The following is a 25,648-nucleotide window of genomic DNA, read 5'->3' as shown; positions in this document are numbered from 1 at the left end:
AGCCAGACTTCAAGGGCTGTGCTACTTTTTTTTTTTTTTTTTTTTTTTTCCCCACTGGGACTGTGAAAAGATCAATACTGTCTGGATACATCTACAGTGCAGCTGTGTCTTGAATGCCTCATGCAATGCTAGCTTTCTGCTGCTCATGGAGGACGTGGTAGTGCAGAAGAGAGGTCTGAGAGGGACAGCTATTTAGCTTGGAAAAGGTATGCCTGAAAAGGGATATGACATACGGCCTTTGACGTATGGTAGGATGATGGGATGGAGAGTTCAGATAGAGAGTGATTGTTCTTCTGTTTATCACTGCCCAGGAACTACAGGATACAGATAAACAGTGGAACTCATTGACACAGGATGTTTGGGATGTGGTTCATGAAAAGCCATTAGATGAATCTGCAGGCGGAAAATCCATTAGGAGTGGCTAAGCAGACAGATAAGCCTTTGGCTCAAAAAGTCCCTGAGGCACAGATGCCCAGAGCTGACTCAAAGGCAGAGAAAAGATCAGCTTGTTGGTGTTGGATATCAGCTATGCTGAAGAAATAGGCTGGCATGGAAGGTAGCAGTGGTAGAGGGACAGATGCTGAGGCTGTAGCAGGGAGCTCAGCTGGGACATGGAGGTTCTGCCAGGGGTGCTCCCCATCTCGAAGGGTTAGAGAGAGAGGTGGTTCAGAAGGACAGAGTTGGAAGATGATCAAAGCTCGTGCTGGAGGAGGTATGCAAAGAGGCTGGCAGGAATGAAGTATGTAGGAAATAAACAACTATACGGGAGGAGAGGCTGATCTTCATTGCTGATAGATGAGAGATATGGAGAGAGGGACTGGTCACAGAGGAGATCAGTGATGCTGAACAAAATGATCAGAGATGGAGGAACAACCAAAACTAGTATAAGAGAGCAATACTTGGAGGAGAGGAGGTAAAGAAAATAGTCTGCCTGAAGACAGGCAAGGCTGAAGGTCAAACGGAGAGGGATGTGTGTGTGAAAGGGCCTGGGCAGTGACTGACCTGAACTCTCTGTTAACTATCGCCACATCTACAGTGCAAGCGGAGTAGACCTGTGGAGTGAAAGACGTGGTACCAGGACTTGATATCCACAGGCATTTTGGATGTTTTAATTTGACCCAGCCGGTCCCATTAGCAGATGGAGTGCATTGGGTTCTGATCCTGGAATGATTTTAATTTCATCTGGAGGGAATCCTGTATGCATGCTCCGAGATGGCTTTGCAGTGCAAACTGAAGTGCAGTAAATGGCAGCAATAAGGAGATTTGCTTCAAAAGCATGCTCCCAGTCTGAACCAAACACTACTGCACTTGCACAGATAGATTTAGTTCTGAGTGATGCTACTGGTTTCCCAAAGACTGTGCATTTGCCAAGCCCAGAGAGCGCGTGAATGAATGGGCACAGAATCTCATTTCCCTGACTGGGAAGCATGGGTAATCCTCCCACCTAGTCAGCATCAATCAAAGCCAGACTAAGAACCAAAAAGAGCAAAACTGAATTCACTATCTCTTCTCTATATAGTGAACCAATTTTAAAACTTGTGATGAGGCAGAAGGCAGTGGCTCTTATGTCTCTAACCCTCGCCATTGCCACACTCTTGCTGGCTTGTCATGCATCAGATAAATGGGGCCTGCTGTTAGAGAGCTCAGAGGTGCGTTGGGAGTTTTCTGAAGAACAGAGAGATGTCAGTTCTGATTTAATCAGCTACTCAAAGAGAAAGGACTCAACTGGAATCATAAAGCAATTCTGTTGGTGCTGCATGGGTGTGTCTGTGGGCCTCTCAGTGTTTTTTCCATGCAGATGATGCTGAAAGAGAGGTGGAAGAACTCTGTAGCTGTGGGCTGCAGAGAAGAGCTCGTGTTACTGCTTGCCACCTTTCAAAGAACGAGGTCCTGCTGTCATTGGTCCCAGAAGGACAGGAACTGTTTCCCTTTGCTCCTGGCTCACAACTGGGAAACCCACAGCTGATTTTTCTCTAGTCCATCGTAGTAGGTACCAGGGCCTTTTGCAGATAAACTGATTTACTAACAGCAGGATACAACTCCTGGAAGGGCAGTTACAGGGCCAGACTCTTTAGCAGTGACAGTGTAACAAGGAGAAAAGGACATGAGCTGCAGCTGTAGGGAAGTAGGTCAGATGTTAGAGAAAGCAGCATCCCCAGGAGGGCAGTGCAGCCCTGGGACCAGGCAGGTGGAGGCCTTCATCCTTGAGGGTTTTGAAGGCTCCACATCTGCCCTGATTTAGAGCTATGGGCAGGTTCACTTGAGGCTGGAGACCACCAGAGGCGAGGTCCCCCAGATAATGTCCTTGCATCCATGCTTGTGCTTTCCTGCCCAGACAGTCAGAGCCTGGTTAGTGCCCCAGCTCTGTAGCAGTTTCCATTTTCACTCAGTTGATCAGACTCGCGGTTTCCCCAGGGAGCTTCAGAGATGAGATCCTAAGGCCAGGCTTGGTCTTGCTGGACAGAGTCTCATACGTCCTGCAACCATTCTAGCCTGTCGGCTGGTTAGTGCACAAACCTTTAGTCATGGGGCAGTGTGGTTACGTTAGATCACATTAGATGTAGGAGGCTGTATCTTCAGGCATGCAAGTGAAGTGTCTAGCCTCCAAACCTTCACAGAACTCAGGAGAGACATCTACACTTGGTCTATTTCCACTGCCTTGCCATCCTGCCTGCCACTTCATATTTCCTGATGTATCTGTGTCCTGGTGGGAGTCACAACTCCTCAGCTAGGCAGAAGAGGTTTGGGAAGAACTCTGGCTAGCCCCGTGGACCCCACTTGGACTCTTGTGGGCAACTAAACCAAGGTTTTGGGATTCCTTGAAGGTGGCCAAACACCTAAAACCAGTGATGCTCAGCTCTGCTGCAAGGAAAGCCTTCTGTACAGTAGCCTTTAGCAGAGATACCCCATCTGCCAGATGTCTGCAGGCATGCTTAGACCTCATGATAAGGATCAGTGGGACCAAGTGTCCCTATATTCCTGAACAACATGGCAGGCTACTGAGACCCAGCTGCATCTTTTCGATGGGGAGCTGAACTTTGGTTCCTGAAACTCAGAAGCTGGTTTGGCCTTGAATAGGAGGAAGCTTCTTCATGTGAAATGGGAGAGCGAAAGCATGGTGTTCTGGTTTCAGGAGAAACTGCTGAGCTTGCTGAAGGTCAGATAATGAGTTTTTCAAGGCTGCCTTTCTGACAAGAAATGTGGCAATGCCTTTTAAAGTTTGTGCATTTCACCACTTCCTTTTTATAATGAGTTTTTGCAGGGTGGGAGTATGGAGGAGGCTTCCAGTTTTTATTGTTATTTGAACTGGGATTGTTGTATTTGCTTTTCTTTCATAACAGCAAGATCTTGCCAGGGTAGAAAAGCTCTCTAATGTGGAATTTGCCCTCTCATTGAATTCAGAAGCACAGTAGTACTCACAAGGAAGTTGATAAGCAATAATATTTTCTTTGCTGCCCAGGTAACCAGCAGAATGAAAGAGGGTATTGTCTCTGGAGAATGCAGGCAAGTCAGCTTTATCTTTCTGCCGGAGTACACAGGCTATCTTGGAAAGCTGGAGGTGAACCAGGGGAAGGAGGGGCTCACTCTCCAAAAAGGCTGGGGTGGCCCCATCCTCTGCTTTGGTCTACTGTTTCTGGGAGCTCTAATAAGCCTAATGAAACTGAGTTGAGTTTCAGAGTAATTTTGGGTCTTGCCAGCCTTTCACACTCCCCTAACCCACTACTGTATTACTTAAAGGCTGTGTTGGCTGAAGCTGTTTGTGTCCTCAATGCATCGTCTTTCTTGCAGAGTAAGGGCACCACTTGAAGCCGACATGGGACACGTGGTGAAGGGGCAGGTTGAACTGCCAGAAAATGGTGCTGCCACTGAATGTGGGATCATCCCTGGAGGACTTCCCTCCTGGGACACACAAACTGACTTTGCATTGACTGAGCACAAGTTTCTTTGCACTCGTTGGAGGGTGGGCTGTGCTCTTCAGCTTGATTTCTAGCTTAATTTAATTTAACTGGCTTAGAAATATTCATGAAGCAACTTCTACTGCAGCCTGGGGGAATTCCTGTGTAGTGAGGTGGTATTTCGCTCCCAATACTCGAGTGAGAGGTGTGAACCTTCAGGAAGCGGAGCTCCAGGCACTGTTGGCAGAAGAGAGACAGTGATGGTGCCACAGGTGCCTCAAGCTCCCTTGCTCTAGGGTGAATCACTTTGCTTGTTCATGGGAAGAGTGATGTTTGTCACTGCAGGGAAGTCCAAGGTCTGGCAACAGACCCTCCGTGGGCATTTCCCAGCCCCTGGGCTTCCTAAACAACCTGGAGGCTCCCAGCCTGCTTTATGCCTCTCATGAGGGGAAAAACAGCCCCTCATGAACTTCAGTAAAGATAAATGTCAACTTCTGCCCCTGAATTTCAGCAGCTCCCTATTGTGGCACAGGCTAGGTCTGACCGGCAAGAGAGCAGCTCTTCAGTGAAGGCCACGAGGGTCCTGGTGGGCAGCAAGTTTGACCAGAATCATCGGGGTAACTTGGCAGGCCCTGCAGGCAAACTGCAGCATGGGCTTCTCCGCAAGACAGGTTTCCCAAGGAGGGAGTGGGATCTCTGACCTCGTTGGTCTTCCAAACTCAGCTGGACAGTCCGAGCAACATTGCCTGCCTTTGTAGTGAGCTTTGCTTGGGGGCTGAGGATAGGACTCGGAACCTCCAGAAGTGCCTTCTGGCCTAATTTTTTCCTGTGATTCTGTATGCTTTATTGTAATTTCTTTTTGCTTCTCCTACTTGTCCCAGGAGGGACTCAAGTACACATTCAGTGTCAGGCTTGGAAGTGACCCCAGCAATAAAATAAAGAATCGGTAACAATTCAGACAGTATTTCATGATGTGGCTTCGCTTTACAGTGTTCTGGGGGGTCCTACCCAAAACGCAGTCTTGGGCTCCTCATCAGGTCAGGTGATAGGAGAGTCTGAGCCTCTTGGCCGCTGCCTGAGGCTGTGGTCTTCTTCAGTTTTTCTCTTTGCTATTTTCCCTGCTCCTGGCTGTTGCCTCTGGCTGTGCCGGGATGACCCAGATAAAAATAACCTGGCTGAGCTATTTTTGTGAGGCATATACGCTCCTCTGCACATCTCCCTGCTGTGCCAGTGTAACAGAAGAGCACAGCCTTGCAGTAATACCAGGTGGTGGGGATGTGGCAGTATGGTGAGCAGGTGTCACCATCAGGGAGTTTTTATGCTGCACCCCGCTGCGTGTTGCTGCCTGCCTTGGGAAATGCATTGTATTTTCAACTTTGACTGAACACAAATGCAATCAGAAGGCCCATCTAGAATGGCCACCGGATTTTTGCAGTCTCAACCTTGCCTTGTGGAGGAGAGTGGTCTTGTTTCACTCCTGGCAGCACTAGACTGCCCTTGGACATATGTACTTAAAACTATTTTGACATTCACAACAGTTAGTGTATCTTCTAACATGAACAAAATTTGCACAATGTGTGTTTTGCCAAGTCTGGGGCTTTGGTATGTCCTTGGCTCTTGGTGAGCTGCTTTGGGGTCCCTCACTAGAAGGATGCTCTGAGATGATGTGATACCAGCTGGTGATGATGTTTGTGGGGTGCAGGTCTGCAGTGGGCTGCTGGAGTCTTGCTGTTCAGTACAGTCCAGGTCTCAATGCAACGTTTGCTTTCCCTGGCCCAAGTGGATATTTGAGGGAGGCAAAAGTACTGGAACGCCTTCCTGCTTGTGGTCCAAGCAGATGGTGCCTGTGTCAGCAGAGGAGTCACTGTCTCGCCTCTCCTGGGGCTATGTCCACCTAGTATCCTCTGCATAAGCTTTGATTTACTCCTAGCAAAGGGGAAGGTCTGATATGCCTCCTTCCAGGGACACACGTGAGAGCTCACATCCTGTCCTGGCCAGCGTGCGCTGAAAACAAGGGGCAAGAGGGGCTGCTGTGCCCACTCAGAGAACAGTTCGAGCCTCGCTCTTTTGTGGATGAGGAAATCAACTAATTTCCATCTTCAGTGACACCTTCACCCCCTGTTTCATGTCCTCTGTATTTGTGTAATGTTTATACTACAGGTAGATGTGTTTTTTCACAACCAGCTTTCCACGGCACTATATTTAAGTTCCTTTGCTGTGCTGGAGATCTGCAAATATTTTGGAGTGTTATTCAGAGCTGGATTTTCTGATGAAAGATGATACATCTCTAGAATATGGTCTCCTTTGAGATCTTGCTTACTGTTGTAATTTTGTCCCGCACCACTTCCACAGATCCTAATCCATCCACACCAACAGCACATCTTCCCTCAGGTGGCCAGTAGCCTGCAGGTTGTGCTGCTGAAATGAGGTGGCAGAAGTTCCCACAGCTCGCTATGGGCTGCCGAGGAGAAGGGATGGCGCTAGTGATGGAAATGGACAAAGCACCGCTTTTTATTACCTGCTTTGCCTCTGAAAATACATATGACTGAGGCTTGGTTTGGTGAAGACTCCCCACACTGGGGAAGGGTACTTTGATTACGAGGCTGGTTTACAGGGCAGGAGAGGGATGTGGTGTACGTGATGTGTGGCTGGTGGGGCTACCTTGTCCCTCTTGGGAAGGAGAGGGTGCCTGGGCAGGCTGCAGGCTGTGAGCGGCTGCTTTTGGGGGGTGACACGTGTCTGTTTCTGAAACTGGACTGAAACCTTAGTCTGAGCTTCCTTAATCTGAGCCTCTTAACGGTGGGTTTGGATCCTTTAGGAACAAAAGACAAAGAAAGGCAATTGATAAAATCAAGGCCCATCACAGGATGGCTGATTTAAAAGGCTGTTTCCCAGCTGGCAGATTTAAAAGGCTTCCAGCTCTGGTAGCAGATAGGGTTGTTTTTCCAAGGATATGCCTCTGAGCAGCTGTAAAAAGGTCCTGCTGCCTGATAGAAAGGCATGCTGAAAGGTTTTTATTTGCTACTGTGGATTGATTGGAGTACAGATGCTCTGGAAGACGTACTGCATTATTCATGTGGTAGATACCTTTGCTAAAAGCTAATGCACAGCCTGGAGGCTGTGAGAAGTGGTACAGTCCTTTGTGTGGTTTTGTTGATTCACTGGAGAGCCTGGACTGCTCTTAAGCTTTTTTTCTGAATACTGAGGTTGATAAAGCAAATCTAGGAATGCAAGATCACTTAGCTAATGACTCTCCACCTCCTTTCTTGTTTACAAACTATTCCCACATATGTTTTTTTTTTTTTTTGGAATGCATTATTCATACAAAACAGCTTGCTAGACTGGTCATGTTTGTGAGACTTCACCCGGAACTCAGTTTTCTTGTGGCACCAACTTAAACTGCTTCCCTGACAGGGCTCAAGTGTTTGAGATGCGGTATGCATGCCAACACGTGGTTTGAAAACCGAGCGTTTGAAAACCAAGCGTCTGCAATAACCGTGCGCCAGGTTGGAGCCTCTATTAATACATATTCAGTAGTGTTATCCATGGAGATTCCCGCTGTTGAATGTAGTTGCGGGGGCACCCACGACCAGCAGCAAGGCTGTGGGAGACAGATCCTGCGTTTCTGCATGCTGATACAGTGGGCCATCATCAAGCATGGGCTCTGAGATATGGGTCCCTCTTTTTGTGGGAAGAGACACAACTGCAGCATGCATGCTGGTGCCTGGAGTGCCTGAGACCCCAGAAATCCTCTTTTGAGCTGCTGGCAACTGGCAGTGTATGCTTCTTGCAGAAAGAGGTTATACTGCAAACCCTAGTCAAACATGGGAAATACTTTTCCTCCTTGCACCACATCTGATGGTGAGCAAACCTTGCTGGAGTTAGAAAGGCAGACTTTGTTTCCAAGCTGTGGCCACTGACTGTAGTTACACTAGTCTGTGGGTGGAATGCATAAAAAGCCAGTGTGGGAACATGTCTCTTTCTGTATCTCCCTTCACTGTCTTTTAGAAACTGGCAGTCAAGTGACATGGTCAAGGCCATGGTCCAGTGGTCAGGTCATCCATCTGGGGACCCTCCACTCCAAGGCAACATCCCTGTAGGCTGCATTTTTCTTCCTAGTCTACAGTTGTGGAAGAGGCAATTGCCTTTGTTTGCCCTGCATTAGGTGGAACCAATCTGTGAACGAAGAGGTAACAACTGTGTTTATTACTCTCATAACAATAAATCTGTAGCCTCTGAGCTTGTAGTATTGTTTCAGATGGCATGTACAGATGGTATTTAAAGCTCTGGGTTGCTGCATAATCATGTTGTCTGGTTGACTTTGGATTCAAAGGAATTTATTAATGATACTTTCTCCTTGATAGTGTTATTACACAGCAGAAGTGGAATTTGGACAGCAAATCCCGGGGTGCATGACCTGCTCCCCTGCAGGTGTGCCTAGGAGAGCATCCATGGCTTGGAGGGGAGCCCATCTTAAACTCTGAGGCTCACAATCCATTTGGCGTGGCAGGTTTGAGGGAAGCTGGACCAGAAACAAAATGGTCTGGCTTATTTGGCACCCAACCCAGGAGGCTGATGATGAAGTTCTGAGGGCTCTGATTTTGTCTTGAAGAAGCAGGCCAACACAAACTTTGATAAAACATCTGTAAAAGGCAAGAGGCTGTTTCATGTTTGTGTCTTACAAACTGCAGGTAACACTGACATTCATCTGGTTGCCTTTAGGGTTGCCTTTTTGAGGACATGCTCTTCTTACATTTTGAAACTTTGAAGATGGAGGCATGTGGGTAGATTTTTTTAAAACAATGCAAACTCAAAAACGTAAACCTGAGAGCCTCAAATTAGTGAAAAATGTTGCCTTGATGAGGGTTGGAACCAGCATGCCAACCTGTAACATGGCTGCAGCAGATCCACGCATGGTGGCAAGTGAAATGCCTAGTGTAGAGCAGCAGGGCCACATAGCATAGCTACTGTGTGCATATACTGACTGCAGGGAAATGACTGGCAACAGTCAGGCATGCTGGACCTAAGAGGTGGATGATAACTTACTTGCAAAAGCAATCAAATTGGCAGAAATGCATAAATTTTCTGAAAAAAGTGTTCTCTAGGAGCTATCACCCACCCCTTTCCTGTGCAGGAAAAGTCAATTTCTATTTTGAAATTGAAGAGCTATGGCTGTAATAAAGAAAAAAAGAAAATGAGATTGATAGCATTATCTGCTGAGCTGTAAAGTGTGAGCTGTGATCACTCTCTGGATTTCTAGAGCTGTTGCTTTCCACGTACTGCAAAGCACAGACACCTTTACTTATCCTGTTATTACCTCTGGGCTTTCCAGGCCTACTTATGCGCGAATACTTTTTCAGTAGAATCTAAAGCCTGTCATTGTGTTAATACAATCACAACAGTGTTGCTGGTCCACCTTGGCATGCAGAAACTAATCTGAAAGGGGTACTTCTCACAGGGCAAAAGGTGAAAATGCTCTTCATCCCCATCTTGCCTGTAGATAAGCATGTCTGCACAGGGGAATTTGTTGGTGTGCTGAGCAAAACCCAGCGCAGGCAGTGGTGTGAGACAGCCTGTCCTGCAGAGAGCTGCGAGGATGCACAGAGCTGTGGGCCTGACGTTCCACAGTAGGAGCAGCAAGACTGCGCAGCCTGAAAAGCTGTGCTGTGACAGGAGGCACACTGGCTCACTGATCATGAATTTGGACTCTGGGGTGTTGCTCCAGATCTCCAGTCACAGGTGAGACAGAAGCTCTCCTCCTGCTGTGGAGAAGACTTTCTGTGAGTGACCTGCTGACAATATAGACATTTGGTGTGCTGGACCTGTAGCTCAGTCTTGTGTATTGCAAAAACCTCTTTCTGAAGGTCCATGAGAACAAGAGCTTGGAGATCCCAAAGAACTTGTACCCTGGTAGACTGGAAGGAACAAGCAGAAGTTTTCTGTCCTGCATGCACGCCAGTCCCTGGATCCCAGTGCTCAGCGGATACTGTGATACTGGTTGCTTAGCCAGTGAATTGCCACCTAACAGGCTTGGCATGCCCTGTGATCAACCCAGCAGCACACTCTTGGCTAGCAATTTCCAATCATATTGGCTTCTTGGAGGGACAAATGCAGAGCCCTTCCCCAACCTGGCTAAATTCTGCAACAGCAAGAAGAAATGAGTGGTAATTTGGGCTGCAATGCAGCAGGTGAGGTTGGGCGGTGCTCATGGCATCTGTGTGGGGACCCCAGTCAGTGCGGGCTGCAGGACACAGGAACTATCCAAAATTAACTCAGAGCAATTGGCAAGTTTTCTTTGAGGATTCTGTAGAGGGTGGAGATTCCTGAACTCTAGATGGAGGGGAGCTTGAGCCTTTCTATAGGGAGAATATCAGAACAACAAGAAAAAGCGGAACATGTGGAAGAAATAATTAGATGAAAGAGGCAGAATAAGCATGGCAAACACAGTGATGTCAACACACTCTGATTTCTTCTTGCGAAGGGTGGTGAGCCTGGTGGATGTGGAGAAGCAGGAGATGTCATTTATCTTGACTTTAGGAAAATATTCAGTGCTGTCCCACACAATTAAGATAAGGGAATATGATCTAGATACACTTGTCTGTAATAAGGTACATGTAAATCTGGTGAGGGAACTATCAGGGATAGCTTATGTCACAGTTAATTATCAAAATGTGAGGATTTACTGAGAAGAGTTTTGCAGGGTTCTTCCTGCCATCTGATGATGTTTGGTATTTTTGTTAGTAATTAGGACAAAGGAATAAATAATAAACAGGAAACTGGGAGGAGCAGGAAGCCTGCAGAAGAACAGGGTTCTGGTTTGAAATTGCCTTGATGAGCTGAAAAATTAGCATGGGAAAATCAGGATGTAGTACAGTGGTAGGAGGTTTAGGTCTTCAAATGGCGCAGTACTGTCAGACTGAGTGCAGTTCTGCAGAAAAGTGTCCAGGGGCTGCAGTTCATTCCAGGCTGAGTGTGACCCAGTGACATGCTGTAGTAAGAAAATGATGAATATTAACAGAAGAGTATCTGGTTAATTATAAAGGAAGCATCTCTTCATCCATGTTAGTAAAATAGATGTATGCCAGTTTTAGGAGCAGCTCCTCTGGAAAAGTATAGATCAGCCAAAGAGAGTGGAAGTGAGGAGAACAAATTCATCAGCTGTTGAGAAAATGTGGCTGACAGAAGGATAATGAGGTAAAAATTGGAGAAGCCTAGAAAGCTAAGTGTCAGGTGCAGAGGGAAGCTTGCTGCAGGAAGAAGGGAATAGTGTCTTTCCTGTGATCTGGCTAAATAGGACAAGAAACAAGGGACATTTATTGCACAAAAGGAGATTTAATTTTGGAAGTAGGGAAAAGCTTTGTAATGGTAAAGGCAGCTGAGTGTTGGGCTAAGTTTCACAGAAAGTTGATGGTCTATCCATTACTGGAGAATTTTAGAAAAAGATCCTTAGGGAAAGATGTAGAGAAATGAATAAGAAGAATGGGAGAAAAGATGGAGTTCCATCATGTGTGATGATCTTCTCTGTTCCATGAATTTATCCTTACTGGAAGACATGTAGGCATATAAATAGGGTGGTGAGAGTCTACTTTGAACTTAAGCTTGTGGCACTCAAAAAGTAGGTATTTCCCATTTTTCACAAACCACTTATCCATTTGAGTACCTTCTTGCTAAATTCATGCTGCCTTATCACTGTAGTGAGGAACCATGCTAGTACTGGAAACTGAGTACACTGTGTCACAGAGATTTTGACTTTTGTTAGTGCAGTTTGGCTTGTGATGCCTGGCAAGGGTTTACAAAAGGTGTGCTAGCTCTCCATCTATCTCATTTTTATTTGTATATCTGATAATTTTGTTCTGTTATTTATTTATTTGGTGTAATTTTTCTTTTCCCAGCCTCCCCTGAAAATCTTCTAACATTGCTTTTTTTGCTTTCCTCATGGTTGGATTTAAATGAGAGAGCGCACACTGTAGTCCAGCTGTCGTTGCTTTAAGTCAGCTGGTTGAGTTGCTGCTTGTTTACTTTCCCCTGAGCATGGCCTGTCTGATGAGTCCCTGGCAGGCAGTGTTGTGTAACGGGAATTTGTCCCATCTTTACGCTGAATGCACACAAAAAGTTCTGGTTTGCTTTCACCATATCTGCTCGATTTCATGGGATCACAGAATGGGTGAGGGTGGAGGCTCCTCTGGTGATCATCTAGTCCAACTGCCAGCTCAAAGCAGGTTCACCTACAGCAGGTTCCTTAGGTCATTGTCTGGTTGGTGTTTGAGTATCTCTAAGGGTGGAGACTCTACAGCCTCTCTCAGCAACCTGTGCCAGTGTTCGACCACCCTCACAGTAAAAAAGTTCCTTCTTACATTTAACTACCTGATCAAACTCCGGCTGAAGGACTTGTCATTCCCAAGATCCCCTGTCTTGCCCTTTTTGAAGATAAGGGTGACCTTTGCTTTCTTCCAGTCATCAGGGACATCTTCTGATAGCCATGACCTTTCAGAGCAAACAAGAATGACCTTACAATAACATGGGCCAACTTCTTCCGCTCCTGTGGGTGCATCCCGTCAGACCCTTGTGCACGTTCAGTCTGTTTAAATGTTTTCTGACCTGATCCTCCTCCACCAAGGGTAAATCTTCCTTGCCTTGGACTTTCCACAGGTCTCAGGGGCCCAGGATACCTGAAGGCTGATCACAGCAGTAAAGGCTGAAGTGAAGAAGGCATTTGATGCCTCAGCCTTTCCGATGTCCTTTTTCACCAATCCCCCATTCCCATTCCTCAACAGGCCCACTTTTTCCCTAGTTGTCTTTTTGGTGATGAGGTACTGATCAAAACCTTTCTTATTACCCTTCACATGCCTTGCCAGATTCAACTCCAGCTGGGCTTTAACCTTCCCAAGTCCAGCCCTGCATCTTTGAACAGTATCTCCATATTCCTCCCAGGACTCTTGTCCTTGCTTCCACCTCTTGTGTGTATCCTTTTTATGGTTATGAATTTTATGAGGATGTCCTGGTTCATCCATACAGGTGTCATGCTGCCTTTGTTTGTTTTGTTGCATTTTGGGATGGACCATTATGAACTCAAAGGGGGTGAACCTTGAAAATCCTGCTGTAGTTGTGCTTGAGAAAGATTTCAGTAGCTTTTGTGCCATTGCATAATTGTTCCTCATCTCCTTAGTTGCGCTTTTTAATATTCAATCTGCCTAAAATTATGAGTCCCTTTCTGTTTTCTTAATTTGGCTGCAACTTTAACCTCTTTTTCTCCCAGTATAATGTGCTTGAATATTTCTATGCCACCTGCAAGGATTTAACTATTTTAGCTGCTTCTTCTATAGTTCTTCTGCAACAAGCTTCCTCATTTGTTCTTAAAACTACCTCCTGAGCCAAAACACTATTACAGTTAGTGTTTGGGCTTTCTGTGTTCTCTGGGCAAAAGTAAAGGTTTACATTTCCTTTAAGAAAAGAGCTGACATGCTGGAGATCTGTTACGACACCTGCATCTTCCTGGTGTTCCAGTGAGCAGCCTCCTAGGTACCAGAGGACTGAAAGATGGCCTGTACAGTACCACTGCCTGCTGTTGGCAGTTGCTGGGGACAAGATAACCACTTAAATGTTCATCTCTATGATCAGTTCTTCGCAATATTTCCTCTGTAGTGACAGCAGTGTATTTCATACAGCTTTACCCAAAACCTTTTACACCTCAAGACACCGAATGCTTAAAATGAGAAAGGACAGCATGACCTTTTCAATGCAAGGTTTAGATGGGTAAGGGAAGGGCAATTGACATCATCTACCTGGGCTTGTGCAAAGAATTTGAAACTGTCCCACACGACATCCTTTTCTCTAAATTGGAGAGACACGGATTTGATGGATATACCGCTTGGTGGATAAGGAATTGGCTGGATGGTTGCACTCAAAGAGTTGTGGTCAACAGCTTGGTACAAGTGGAAAGCAGTGACGAGTGCCGTTCCTCAGGGGTCCATATGGGGACCAGTGCTGTTTAACTTCTTTGCTGGAGACATGCACAGTGGGATTGAGTGCACCCTCAGCAAGTTTGCCAATGACATCAAGCTGTGTGGTTTGGTGACACGCTGGAGGGAAGGGATGCCATCCAGAGGGACCTTGACAGGCTTGAGGTGGGCCCATGCAAACCTTATGAAGCTCAACAAGGCCAAGTGCAAAGTCCTCTGCATGGGTCAGGGAAATCCCAAGCACAGTTACAGGCTGGGTGATGAGTGGATTGAGAGCAGCTCTATGGAGAAGGACTTGGGAGTAGTAGTGGATGGAAACCTGACTATGAGCCAGCAACATGTGCTCACAGCCCAGAAGGCCAACTGTATCATGGGCTGCATCAAGAGAAGTGTGGCCAGCAGGTTGAGGAGGGGTCTACTCAACTCTTGTGAGACCCCACCTGCAATACTGCATCCAGTTCTGGGGCCTCAATATAAGAAGGACATGGGCCTGTTGGAGTGAGTGCAGAGAAGGGACACAAAGATGATCAGGGCGCTGGAGCACCTCCCCTGTAATGACAGGCTGAGAGAGTTGAGGTTGTTCAGCCTGGAAAAGAAGGCTCCAGGGAGAACTTAGAGCGGCGTTCCAGTTCTCAAAGGGGACTACAGGAAAGATGGGGAGGATCCTTTATCAGGGGCTGTAGGGATAGGACAAGGGGTAACATTTTTAAACTGAAAGACGGTAGATTTAGATTGGATATAGGGAAGAAATTCTTCATGGTGAGGGTGGTGAGACCCTGGCATACGTTGCTCAGAGAAGCTGTGGCTGCCCCCTCTCTGGAAGGGTTCAAGGCCAGGTTGGACGGGGCTTTGAGCAACCTGGTCTAGTGGAAGATGTCCCTGCCTGTGGCAGGGGGGTTGGAACTAGATGATCTTTAAGGTCCGTTCTAACCTAGACCATTCCATGATATAATTCTATGGCTGTATGAGGGTTTGGCTTTGATTTATTGATGTATACTCTCTCAGGAAAATCTTGTCACACATGAGGTGTCACTGATCAGGAGAGCACAGAAGAGAGGAGCATTTGCCTTTGTGAGAAGGACCTTCATCGTGTGGAAGCAGGAGCTGCTAATAGGATGAGATGGGGATGGTCCCAAACCAATGGAGAAAAGGAGCGTATTCACAGAGCCCCCATGTGCTCCTGCAGTAGTCCAACAGCGCAGTAATTCCCTTGGCATTTTGAGGCATCTCCTAGTTTCTTTGCGGGCTACAAACCAGGGACTGCCTCTCCATCTGCCTGGTGGTGCACAGGTCTTGGTGTTTATGAGTACACTCATATCATTAGTGACCCTGTCATTAAGAGATTTACAAGCCCAACACAGCAGGCTTCCCTGAGGCTTCTAGCAAGTCTTCTCTGGGGCAGGAGGTGGGTGTCTCAGAAAGTATTCCCAGCTCTACTGGTTCTCCAGGCCATGCATGGAGCAGAAGTCTCTGTGAGCAGAAGTCTCTGGGGGAGGTCAACCTAAAGAGGGTGGTGCAGGGCACCAGGAGAGTGAGGGAGTCTCCCTCCTGAGGGTTTGCAAGGCACAGCTGGAGAAAGCTGCAGCCATACTACTGATGTGTCACCGGGGGTGGCCTTGTTCTGAGCCAGAGGATTGTTCACTGTCCCTTACTGCTGCTTCTGATGAAAGGGGAAAGAGAAGGTGGGAACAGGGTGTGATGTAAAGAGCTGACTGCTCTGGTGAAATCACCTGGGAATAATATTTATGTGGGGTAGGGCAAATGGTGGCTGAACCAGACTGTGCTCCAATGGGCTGACTGCTCATGCCCGAGTCTGGTCTGTGTTAGCATGAGAGAGTCTGTTCTGTCTTCCAAAATCCTCCTGGGATGAGTGTGTGCTACTTGCAGAAAACTGTATCTTATTACAATATTTGATTTAGCAAGAGGGACATGTTTGCCCACTCTCCTGTTTCTAATGAAACCCTTTTCGCTGCCATGAAAGCTGGTGGAAAACAAGGGCACATGGGATGGGAAGTTGAAACCCAAGCGCTGGTTGCTTGTAGCTAGAAAGTGTCACCTGCAGACTAGTACAAGCAGACACCTTTCTGGCTGCTTGCTTGTTTTGTGATCACTGTGCTTCTATCAGGGTTGCAGCCAACAGCCTTTTCTCTGCATAAGGCAAGAAGAAAGAGTGAGAAGTGCATGTGGAGTGGTGTGAGGTTGGAAGTTTTAAAGCCATCTGGAAGTGAGAAGTTCCTCTGCATGCTGTTTTTTTTCAATGCCTGTCACTCTGAATGCTCTTGTTTAACCACAGGGGCAGGGTGTATTGGAGAACATGGCCTGCAGTACTGCCTCTCAGGGAGAGAGATCTTTGCCCTGTGGGAAAAGCATCAGTAGCATTATTCAGAGTAAATATAACAATGTGATGTATTTGTCTTTGCCAAAACCTCCAGTCTAGATGGGTGGACCTGGGACTTATTTGGCTTGGTTGGTTAGTCAACTGGTAAGACAGCAACCGTTTCCCAGTGAAAGTGCTTGTGTGTGAGTCTTGCTCGTGTACCGCATCCAGGTGACAGATGTCTTCTGCAGGAAATGTGAGAAATACTGACCTTGCTGACCTGATGTATGTACTGCACTGCTCCCCACCTGTGCCCTGGTGCTGGCTATGTAAGAGCAGAAAGTTTTGGAGCAGCCTGCTCCACAGCTGTTCCTCTGCTGAGGTTCAGCAAGAAGCAAGATGCAGCAAGAAGCATGCCTCTCTCTGATCAGAAGATGGGCCAACAGTCTCACTAAAGTGGAGACACTGAAATCAAGGCCTTGTGCCTGTGTGAAGCTTGCACAAGCCTAGCTTGGGAGCAGGTATCAGATGTCTTCCTGCTTCAATATAAAACTATTGTGGGGACAGCAGAGTGAGAAGAGGGGGAGTACTTTTTATGGAGCTATCTTGTACAGCCTTCCCTGTATGCAGTCATGTCATGAAATTTACAGTGCATGTAGCTGACTCTCAGGCAGAAAGCTAGCCGTATTTAATTTTATTTAATTGCCTTGTTTAAAATCATGTATTTAACTGCCTCCTTTCTACAAGTCCTGGGGTACTGGGAATGGGAATGTCTCTCCTATTTCCCATGCACAGCTTGGTGTACAGTGTAGTGCAGTGTTGAAGCTGACTTCATGTACATCTTTTCTTGTCACCTGGCTGTAAGCATTATCTAGTTGCCATTGGCAGAGACAAGGTAGCTGAAAGGGATTTTTGAGACTCCCAGAGTGACTCTTCTTGTCTTATGGCAGCACATTACATTATTAATTTTTGAATGGGGAGGGGTGAATTTTGAGATGATCAGCTGTGTGGAAGAAAAGGACAGGCAGGAGAGGAGAGAGGGTTTAGCAGGAGAGGAGAACGATAAGATGAATGAAACCGGGTTGAAGACAGTAGGAGAGAAGAGGCCAGAGAAAATTATGGGCCTAGGCAGATTTTGGGAAGGCCAGTGATTTTTGCTGTTGTTCAATTTTATTACTTAGAGCTGAGTGCCTGTAAAGATTTTATTTCATTGTTTGTTGGTACAGGACCAAGAAGAGGATGCGTGTCTTCTCTGGAGTCTTCTAGCTGTGCATCCTTGTGCCAGTCTGCTGATTTGCATGGAGTTGGAAGTTTGAATCTCTTGTGGCACTATCCTTGGATATCTGCAAACAGTGCTATCAAGAGACTAGCAAGGCTGGCCTATGTGTTTTTTTGGCCACAGAAACATCATCTAAAAATAATGAGGTTGAAAGGGAAATGGTGTTACCTGTGCAATACAAGCTTAGCATTCCAAATGAGAAAATGAGAAGGGAAATCAGAAGTTTTCATGGCACTTCAAATTGAAATGTTAATTGTAACTTTCAAAGTCCCCCTGATTAGCTCCTTTCTTACTCCCTTTATTATCTCTTTTTGACCCTGAATGTGAGAGAAGGAATGAGGGTTAATTTTTTTCTTTTTTTTCTGTTGGTCACTCTGCTTTTCAAACTATTGCTCAGAGGTGACCAGCACAAGAAAACAGAAAGCAACTATTTGGTGAGGGGCATGTACCATCCACATTGCACATGATGTCTCTCAGCCCAGGCATGGGGTGTTCTGAGGAGCGTGAGCATCTCTGTGTGTTTGGATGGGGAGAGGGTACAAGCCTGTCCCCTCAGGAGGTGCTGTGCTGGATTCTGGTCTCCAGAAGAACTCAGGCTATCCCCTAATCACTGGAATAGTCCTGAGATCAGGGGCAGAGACAGGCAGTCTGTTCTTTCCTTGCTTACCTGAAGGCAGGCAGAGCTGGAAAGCTTTCAGTTAGAGCTTACAAACTGTTATTTGGCCTGTAAATTCTGCATTGGCTGAATTAAGTGCTGCTTCTACAGACCATCCAGCCTTTATGTGCCCTACTTCTGTAGCAGGGTTGTAATACAGTCTTGTGATGCTCTAATGCATCTAATGTGATGCTCTACAGGCAGTGATCTTGTGTTTGCACAGGCTTAGTTTGGATGAAACTTGTAAAAAAAGGCTTTGAATAAATGTGATCTTATAGCTGGTGGAGGAGGATGCTCATTTGTATCACTGGTGTTAGCATCACGCCTCCTCCCTCTACAGCCTTGAGTCAGTGAAATGTTAATATGTGTTGGTGTGGGGACAGAAGGGGCCAAGGACTTTTGTCTTAGGGTACATACTGGGTGATGCATGCTGGGTACTGCCAGGCCCCTGGATGCGCTGTGCACAAAAGTGGAGAGAATGGCTTAGTTCATGTCTGCAGCCTGGTCCCACAAGAGATGGGTTCTGGGGTGGCCTGGGGGCAGCTCTGGGCACAGAGAGCTGGGTCTTTGCAAACAGGGAGGTTGTTTCCAGCCTGGTTAGCCTGAGAAACTTTCTGTAGCCAGACAACTCAGACACCTTCCCTGAAGGAGCTCCAAGTAGCCTACCCAAAAGGAGAAGTTTCTTGTGCCCACTGGTGTTGTTCGACTCCTGTGAGTTCTCCAGATGCCATTTTGTGCTGCTTTGAATGTTTTTGTGCCTTTTCCTTCCTTTTCTGTGGTGTCATGTGATCTCTGCTTCTGAAGGCACCACCCCTTTTGCTCACCATCATCTTCAGCTCTGAATTGGGATAGGATGGTCTCTTCCCCCTATCCATCCTTTTTGCAGTCCCATACAGTTGTTAAGGTTAATCTCAGGGAAACAGGGTCTGCTTGTTTTCACAAGGGCAGTAGAGAAGGTTTCAGCTCAAATGCTGCATCAAGCAGATGAACTCAAATAAAACTTTTGCCTTTCATCTACCTTTATACCACTCTTAACAGTGACTCTGAACAGTGACAGATTTGAAAGGAGCTACTCTGACCTGTTAATGGCAGGAGTGATGACCATTGCTCAACAGCTTGGCTTCCAGCACAGCTCTTGATACCACAATGAAACAGATTGTTCTGCAGTAGCTCTATTTGATGCAGCTGTTTTGCCCTGGATGTTAAGAATTGCAATTCTGACATTAAGTATTGCCACTGCAAATTGCTTAAAACGGAGGTATTGGGTGCCTTGCTGAGGGGGTTAGTGCAGCCAGTGTGAGTGGGTGTAGCCCTGCCACACTCTGGACATATCAGGCTTACTGCACATGAAATCACAGCATTATGTGATTTCTCTGTTTCAGCTCTGTGAGTCTGTCTCCTGTACAAATCAGGATCAGCTGTAGCTCTGTCATTACTGCCAGGCTTTTATCAAGTCTGCTTGGGAAATGCTGCTGATGGAGATTCATGCCTATCCCACTCCAGTGACTGTTATAAAATTTTACTGCTGTCTAATTGGAGACTCCTCTGATGTGGTTAAAACACATGTTTTTTCGGCTCTCTGTCTCCCCTAGACTTTGAAAGCAGATGATTTATATCCTCTTTGTAGCAACTTTTTCCGTGTTTGAAGCCTACTGTCATGGCTTCCCCCCATCATCTCCACTGTGAAGCTTTTAGGATTTCTTAGCAGGTCACACACCTTTTGATCACTGTTCTGTACCACTCTCCACTGAATTCTCCTGTAACTGTCTGGCACCTTTCCTGAGAGCAGTGCCCAGAGCTGAAGTCACTTGTCTGGTGTTTGTGTTGCTGATGATGGGAAGCGCAAGCTGAACTGAGAGCCCAGTGCAGGCATGTGGAGTGGGGCAGGAGCACACAGTCCAGCATCGTCCTCTGTGCACCTTTGCTGTGTATCGTTTTTTTCCTGGAAATATAGGTAGCTCATGCCACAGTTAAGTAGTTCAGCGCAGAGCCAGTCTGCCTTATTCCTTGCTTGTATTTTTAGAGCAGGGAAAGAAAAAAAATACACAGGTTGGTAAATGTCAGGATTTCTCAGCCTTTCCCCTTGCATAAAGTCAGTTGAAAATTGTTGCTGACACTAAGCCTTTTGCTGAATCAGGTTGGATGGCAGTGGACACTCTTGGCTCCAGAAGGCATCATACACGCTTAGCCCTTGGTGTCCATTTGACGGATGGAGGCTTGGTAGCTGATAGTTCTGCTCTGTGCACCTGGGAATTAGAAAGCGAGCGCCCTTCCTGGCAGCCAGCAGCGGGATGTGTGGAGGTCCTGGCTCCCATGTCTTCTGGTGTCACCTCTCCCCATCCACAGTGGGGATCCACCGTTACATTTTGTTTGTGTGACATGATGGGAGATGCTGGGTGGCAGATGGTGCGTGCCTTAGAGTTTGCTGGTCCCTGGTGACTGGGAAAGAGCAGAAGGCTGGCACGCAGCGAAAAGCATGCAATATAGGAGCTGGTGATGATAGGTGGGATTTCCTGCCCCCAAACTTCTTGGTCAGGTTACAAACCCATCTCCCATCTGACCCTGATGCAGTCTCCATTCCTCCCTGCTCCAGCTGGGTACAGCACAACACATAATGTGTGTCCAGCCATTGCTGGAGGTGTGCATGCCTGTTCACAGGGGAATGAGACAAGGTCTGGCTCATAGCTACACCTTTCCCGGAGTGACACTGTCACACCACCTGGCTGTGGTTCCTTGAGTGAGCTGAGGGGATCTCATCACTGCCAAAGACATGCCAATTCCCTCTGCTTCCAGCTGTGATGTGTCCGCCATCCATTTGTGCTCTGTTTGACCCACATCAGATACCTTTTATGATCTGATTCTGCTCAAGCGCCTTGTTCTGTTTTTTTATGGGGATTTTTTGTTTGCTTGTTTGTTTTTTAAATTTGCCCTCCCCCTTTAATCTTCTGTTCCTTGAGCAAGAGAAAGCAGCTCATGGATGGGACTGAAAGTGCCAGCACACAGATAGGCCAGGAGTGTGTGCTGGAGAGGTCAGCTCCTAACTGTGTGGAGCCACACCCAAGGGCTGGTATTTCTGGGAGATACGGTGCCCATCAATCTTCTTTCAGGCCTTCCTCAGGTTATAAGGAAAATAACTTCCTTGTCTGCACGTCCTCCAGCTCCTGGCACTATTGATTCCAAGGATATCAAAGGCAGAATAAAGTGCTGCCAATGACTTGAGTGTCTAGACTATTAGGGCTGACCTGGCTACTGTGACTCTCACGGAATACTGTGCACCACATGAGAAATTACTCTCAGTCGGGTGTGGGTTAGACTACCATATGTCTGGGTTTTCTCAAACATATTTCACTTTTTCCATGTGGTTATTTTGTCCAGGAGCAAGAAAAATTTATCCAGAATTCACAAATTTCATGCACCGTGCAGGCAAATCAGTAATCCTGGGGTAAGTGGGATACAATAGGGCAAGCGGGAACATTCTGGCCTTATGGTAAAGCACATGTTCAGTCAGTTGGACGTGCATATGCCTGTTTGTTCTGTCTGACATTTCCTGGAGAGTAGTAAATATACCACAGCATAGTTTGCCCAAAACTGCTTTTGAGTGCTGCAGACATCCCTAGACTTCATAATGCTTTTAGGACCTCGCACCTCTGGCAAGGATCTAGGTCCTTTGCAGTCAGGTTTCACAGATGAGTCATGAAAAGCTAAATTTTCATAAACAACCTCATAAATGAGTTAGAGCTAAAGCAGAGCAAAGTCCCTTCAGTGCTGCTGCATCGTGTTTCTGAAGACAAATGGTGAACCTGGATTCTGCATCTTTAACTGTCTGCTCTTTAGAGGTCACATAAGCATCTCCACATTCACATCTGGTAAGTGTGAGAGGGCTGTGCTTGAGGGTATCACAAAGTACCCCAACTGTTTTTCTGGGTACCTTTTCAGGTGTGAGGAAGAGGAATCCCACCTGTTCTGAGCACAGGTCTGAGAATTGCTATGGCTCTGCTGTTTTATTATATCAGACCCAACTGCTGAGCCAGGAACAATATGACTCTGTCTTAAAAAAAAAAAAAAAAAGGAACAAAAGGTCTTTCAAGCAGCAGACTTACAGATCAATTTTAGGTCTGTTGCTGACTGTGCTTGCTGTATCTGTGACTTAACCTGTGCATACACAGAAACAGTAGAGCTAGTTGCAGGCCCATTCTTCAGCAAAGCCTGCACTCTGCTGCACATTGATGACATCTCCAGATGTTTCTCTGCCAGTTGTCCAAATCCCTACTGCTTGCGAGCGGCTGGACCAGACAAAGTTTTCACAGTCAAAGAGTTTGGATTTTAGCAGTGTGAGAAGTTGCAGTCATGACCTCACTTTCTCTGCCTCCTTCTGCTGTATTCCAGACCTTGGACAAGAGATGAGGATCTTTTTACATTCTGAGACCAGCTTGCATGAAGAATCCTCTGCTCTGTGGTTGAGGCTCTCCACGCAGTCAGTTCTGTCTCTCAGGGTAGTCCATGCTGTGTCCTTTCAGCTCAGAGCCAAGCACTCAGAAATGCCTGTTATGGGAGGCTTCAGGGAATAATTTAAAACTGCCTCTATGTCCTTGCTGTATCTCTTGCGGTTGCATTATCCTGCTTAGAGAAGCAGAGGAGCTGCTTCTTCTGTTTATGCCAGCAGTGAGGAACTATGAAGGAGAAAATTCCATATAGAGCACTGCATATTCTTTCATGAGATAGTGCTCCCAGTGCTAGGGTTGCACATCTCAACGGGCAAAAGCTGCCTAGGAAGCACTGTCCAGCCTGAAAAAGCTTGTGCTGATTGCCCACTGCAGCCTGGTTAGCAGAGATCTGAGGACTGTCTGCAGGGATCTCTGTATCCTGCCAGGATCTCCTGGCAGCTTCAGAAAAAAAATGTCCTTAATGCTCTTTGTTGGAAGAGGTGGGAGTGACAGCCACAAGCTCCCAGGACTTGGTCTTTGAGAGCTGGGGGAGGGGAGGATAGTTCTAAACACATTCTTTGCATCAGCTGTATGGTTAGAAACATATGAACACTGGTACAATCTGCAGTGCCTCCCACCATTCTAATGCCCCCTCCCCTCACAGAGAGGCTGGTGATACTGGGAATTAGGTCAGAACGATGGGGAGGGAAGACAGGAGGCTGATTCTTGGATTGCAAAGGTTATGCTGCTTTCCCCCTTTCTCCAGGATGCAAGGGGCTCTGTGCCAAGCTGGCAGAGGGCTGATGGTCCCTTCATCAGTCCCTTTCATCCTTCTGTCATTCAGCATCAGTCTCTGTGCTGGGATAGTGGCACAACAGCCCTGAGCAGCAAGTCAGGAGGGATCTTCTATGTCCCTGACTAGATGAGGAGACCCAGACCTCAGCTCCATCTGCCTCTCAAGATGGGTCTGTGCTGCCCATGGGCACTGCCCAGTGTGCAGGGATGGTCTGCATGCCCCTGCTGTGGGCTCCCTGGCTCCTTGGTGCCCCACAACCAGGTGAGGTGAGCTGGGGATCCCTGAGCTGGGGCTTTAGGCCTTACCTGGTGCTGCACACCCAGGATTTTCATGACCTTGGGGTCTGCCCATGCTGGCTCACCCTGCTCAGACATGGCTGTGTAAGAAGAGAACCTCTGTGCAATGGGACCAGCCCTCCAGTGCAGGGAGAAAGCTAACCCCATTAATCCTAAAAAACATCCAGGGACAACATATTGTTAAGAGACAATGCAAAACATTTAATTTTGGTGCTCTATAAAATGCACAAATATGCCTCTTTGGGAGGTGACAGTGGAAGTTTTTGCAATGAAAAAACAGTCCTGTTTTGTTGACAAATGATGGTGTATTTTCCCTCACTTTCTCCCCCTCATCCTTTTTATCAGTTGCTATTTGCACAGTTTTGAAAATGGTTGCCCCTCCAAACAGCAGTTTTCATGGGGAAAATAAATTCATTTATTACCAGTTAAATCAGAGTTGGATAATGAGAAATAGAACCAAATCTTAAAAGCACTTTCCTCTCACCCGTCCCTTCTTCCCAGGCTTAACTTTACTCTTGATTTTCCTCTACTTCGTCCCCCTGAGTGGCACAGGGGATAGGGAATGGGGAGGATTGTGGTCAGTCCATCACATCTTGTTTCTGCTGCTCCTTCCTCCTCAGGAGGAGGACTGTTCGCACTCTTCTCCTGCTCCAGTGTGGGGTCCCTCCCACAGGGAACAGTCCTTCAGAAACATCTCCAGTGTGGGTCCTTCCCATGGGCTGCAATTCTTCACAAACTGCTCCAATGTGGGTCCCTTCCAGAGCTGCAGCCCCTCAGGAACAGACTGCTCCAGCGTGGGTCCCCCACGGGGTCACAAGTCCTGCCAGCAGACCTGCTCTAGCGTGCGCTCCTTTCTTCATGGGTCCATGGGTCCTGCCAGCAAACCTGCTCCAGTGTGGGCTTCTCACAGTGTCACAGCATCCTTTGGGCATCCCCCTACTCCGGCGTGGGGTCTTCCCTGGGCTGCAGGTGGGGATCTGCTCCACTGTGGACCTCCGTGGGTGCAGGGCACAGCCTGCCTCACCATGGGCTGCACCACGGGCTGCAAGGGAATCTCTGCTCTGGCACCTGGAGTACCTCCTCCCCCTCCTTCTTCACTGGCCTTGGTGTCTGCAGAGTTGTTTCATTCACATCTTCTCATTCTTTCCTGGCTGCAGTTTCCTTGTGCAGTTTTTTTTCCCCTTCTATAATATGTTATCCAAGAGGCACTGCCACCGTTGCTGATGGGCTTGGACTTGGCCAGTGGCAGGTCCGTCTTGGAGCTGTCTGGTGCTGGCTGTGTCAGACTCAGGGCAAACTTTTAGCAGCTTCCCACAGAAACCACCTTTAATCGCCACCCCCCTGCCCCCGCCCCCCCTCTACCAAAACCTTCCATGCAAACCCAATTCAGCAGGAAAGGCTGAGCTGAAAAAGGCATTCAGTGCCTCAGGCTTTTCTGTGTCCTTTGTCACAAGGGCTCCTGCCCCATTCTTCAGCAGGCCCATGTGTTCCCTCGTTGCCATTTTACTGCTGTGGTACTTGTAGGAACCTTTCTTGTTGAGCTTCACATCCGTTGTCAGACTCAACTCAAGGTGGGCTTTAGCTTTCCTAAGCCCAACCCTGCATATTTGAACAGTGGTCACCTTGTTCTGCCTGGTGTCTCTCTATATTATTCTGCATTATGGATGGTGATGAAGGTGAGGAAACCTAGAAGGAAACCAAATAACTGTGAACGACAAAACCTGAAAACAGAGAAGGGGAAGTGAACATTCAAAAATGGGAAAGAAGACCCTGCAGAGAACACTGAGCAATGCGCCTTGGCATATCCAGCCACCCCAGGATGGGCCCTGGGAGGTAGTGGATGCCCAGGGCTGTGCCTGGGGCTGTGGGCAGAGGGGGAGCACCCATAGCCCTGCTACTATTGGAATCTCCTCGTCCAGCTCCCTTTTCCTCTGGAAGTGGGAGCCTTTGTGACCGGGTCCAGGATGAGGTTGGTGGGAAGGTCCTGCAGTGTGGTAGGGCCTTGAATGGGAGGAGGTAGTTGGAA

The 25,648-nt window shown here is 47.3% G+C and overlaps 1 protein-coding gene across 1 annotated transcript in view; it reads left to right on the top strand.

The window, feature by feature from the left end:
- CORO2A (coronin 2A) overlaps positions 1-25,648 on the top strand; it is a 61,850-nt gene that overhangs the window by 8,890 nt on the left and 27,312 nt on the right. The gene's annotated exons all lie outside the window — the stretch shown is intronic.

This window comes from Tyto alba, unplaced genomic scaffold (assembly GCF_018691265.1).
Source record: "Tyto alba isolate M040663 unplaced genomic scaffold, T.alba_DEE_v4.0 Super-Scaffold_13, whole genome shotgun sequence".
In the NCBI taxonomy this organism is placed as follows: domain Eukaryota; kingdom Metazoa; phylum Chordata; class Aves; order Strigiformes; family Tytonidae; genus Tyto; species Tyto alba.
Note: the sequence above shows the minus strand (reverse complement) of the source record. Positions and strands in the feature narration are given on the sequence as shown.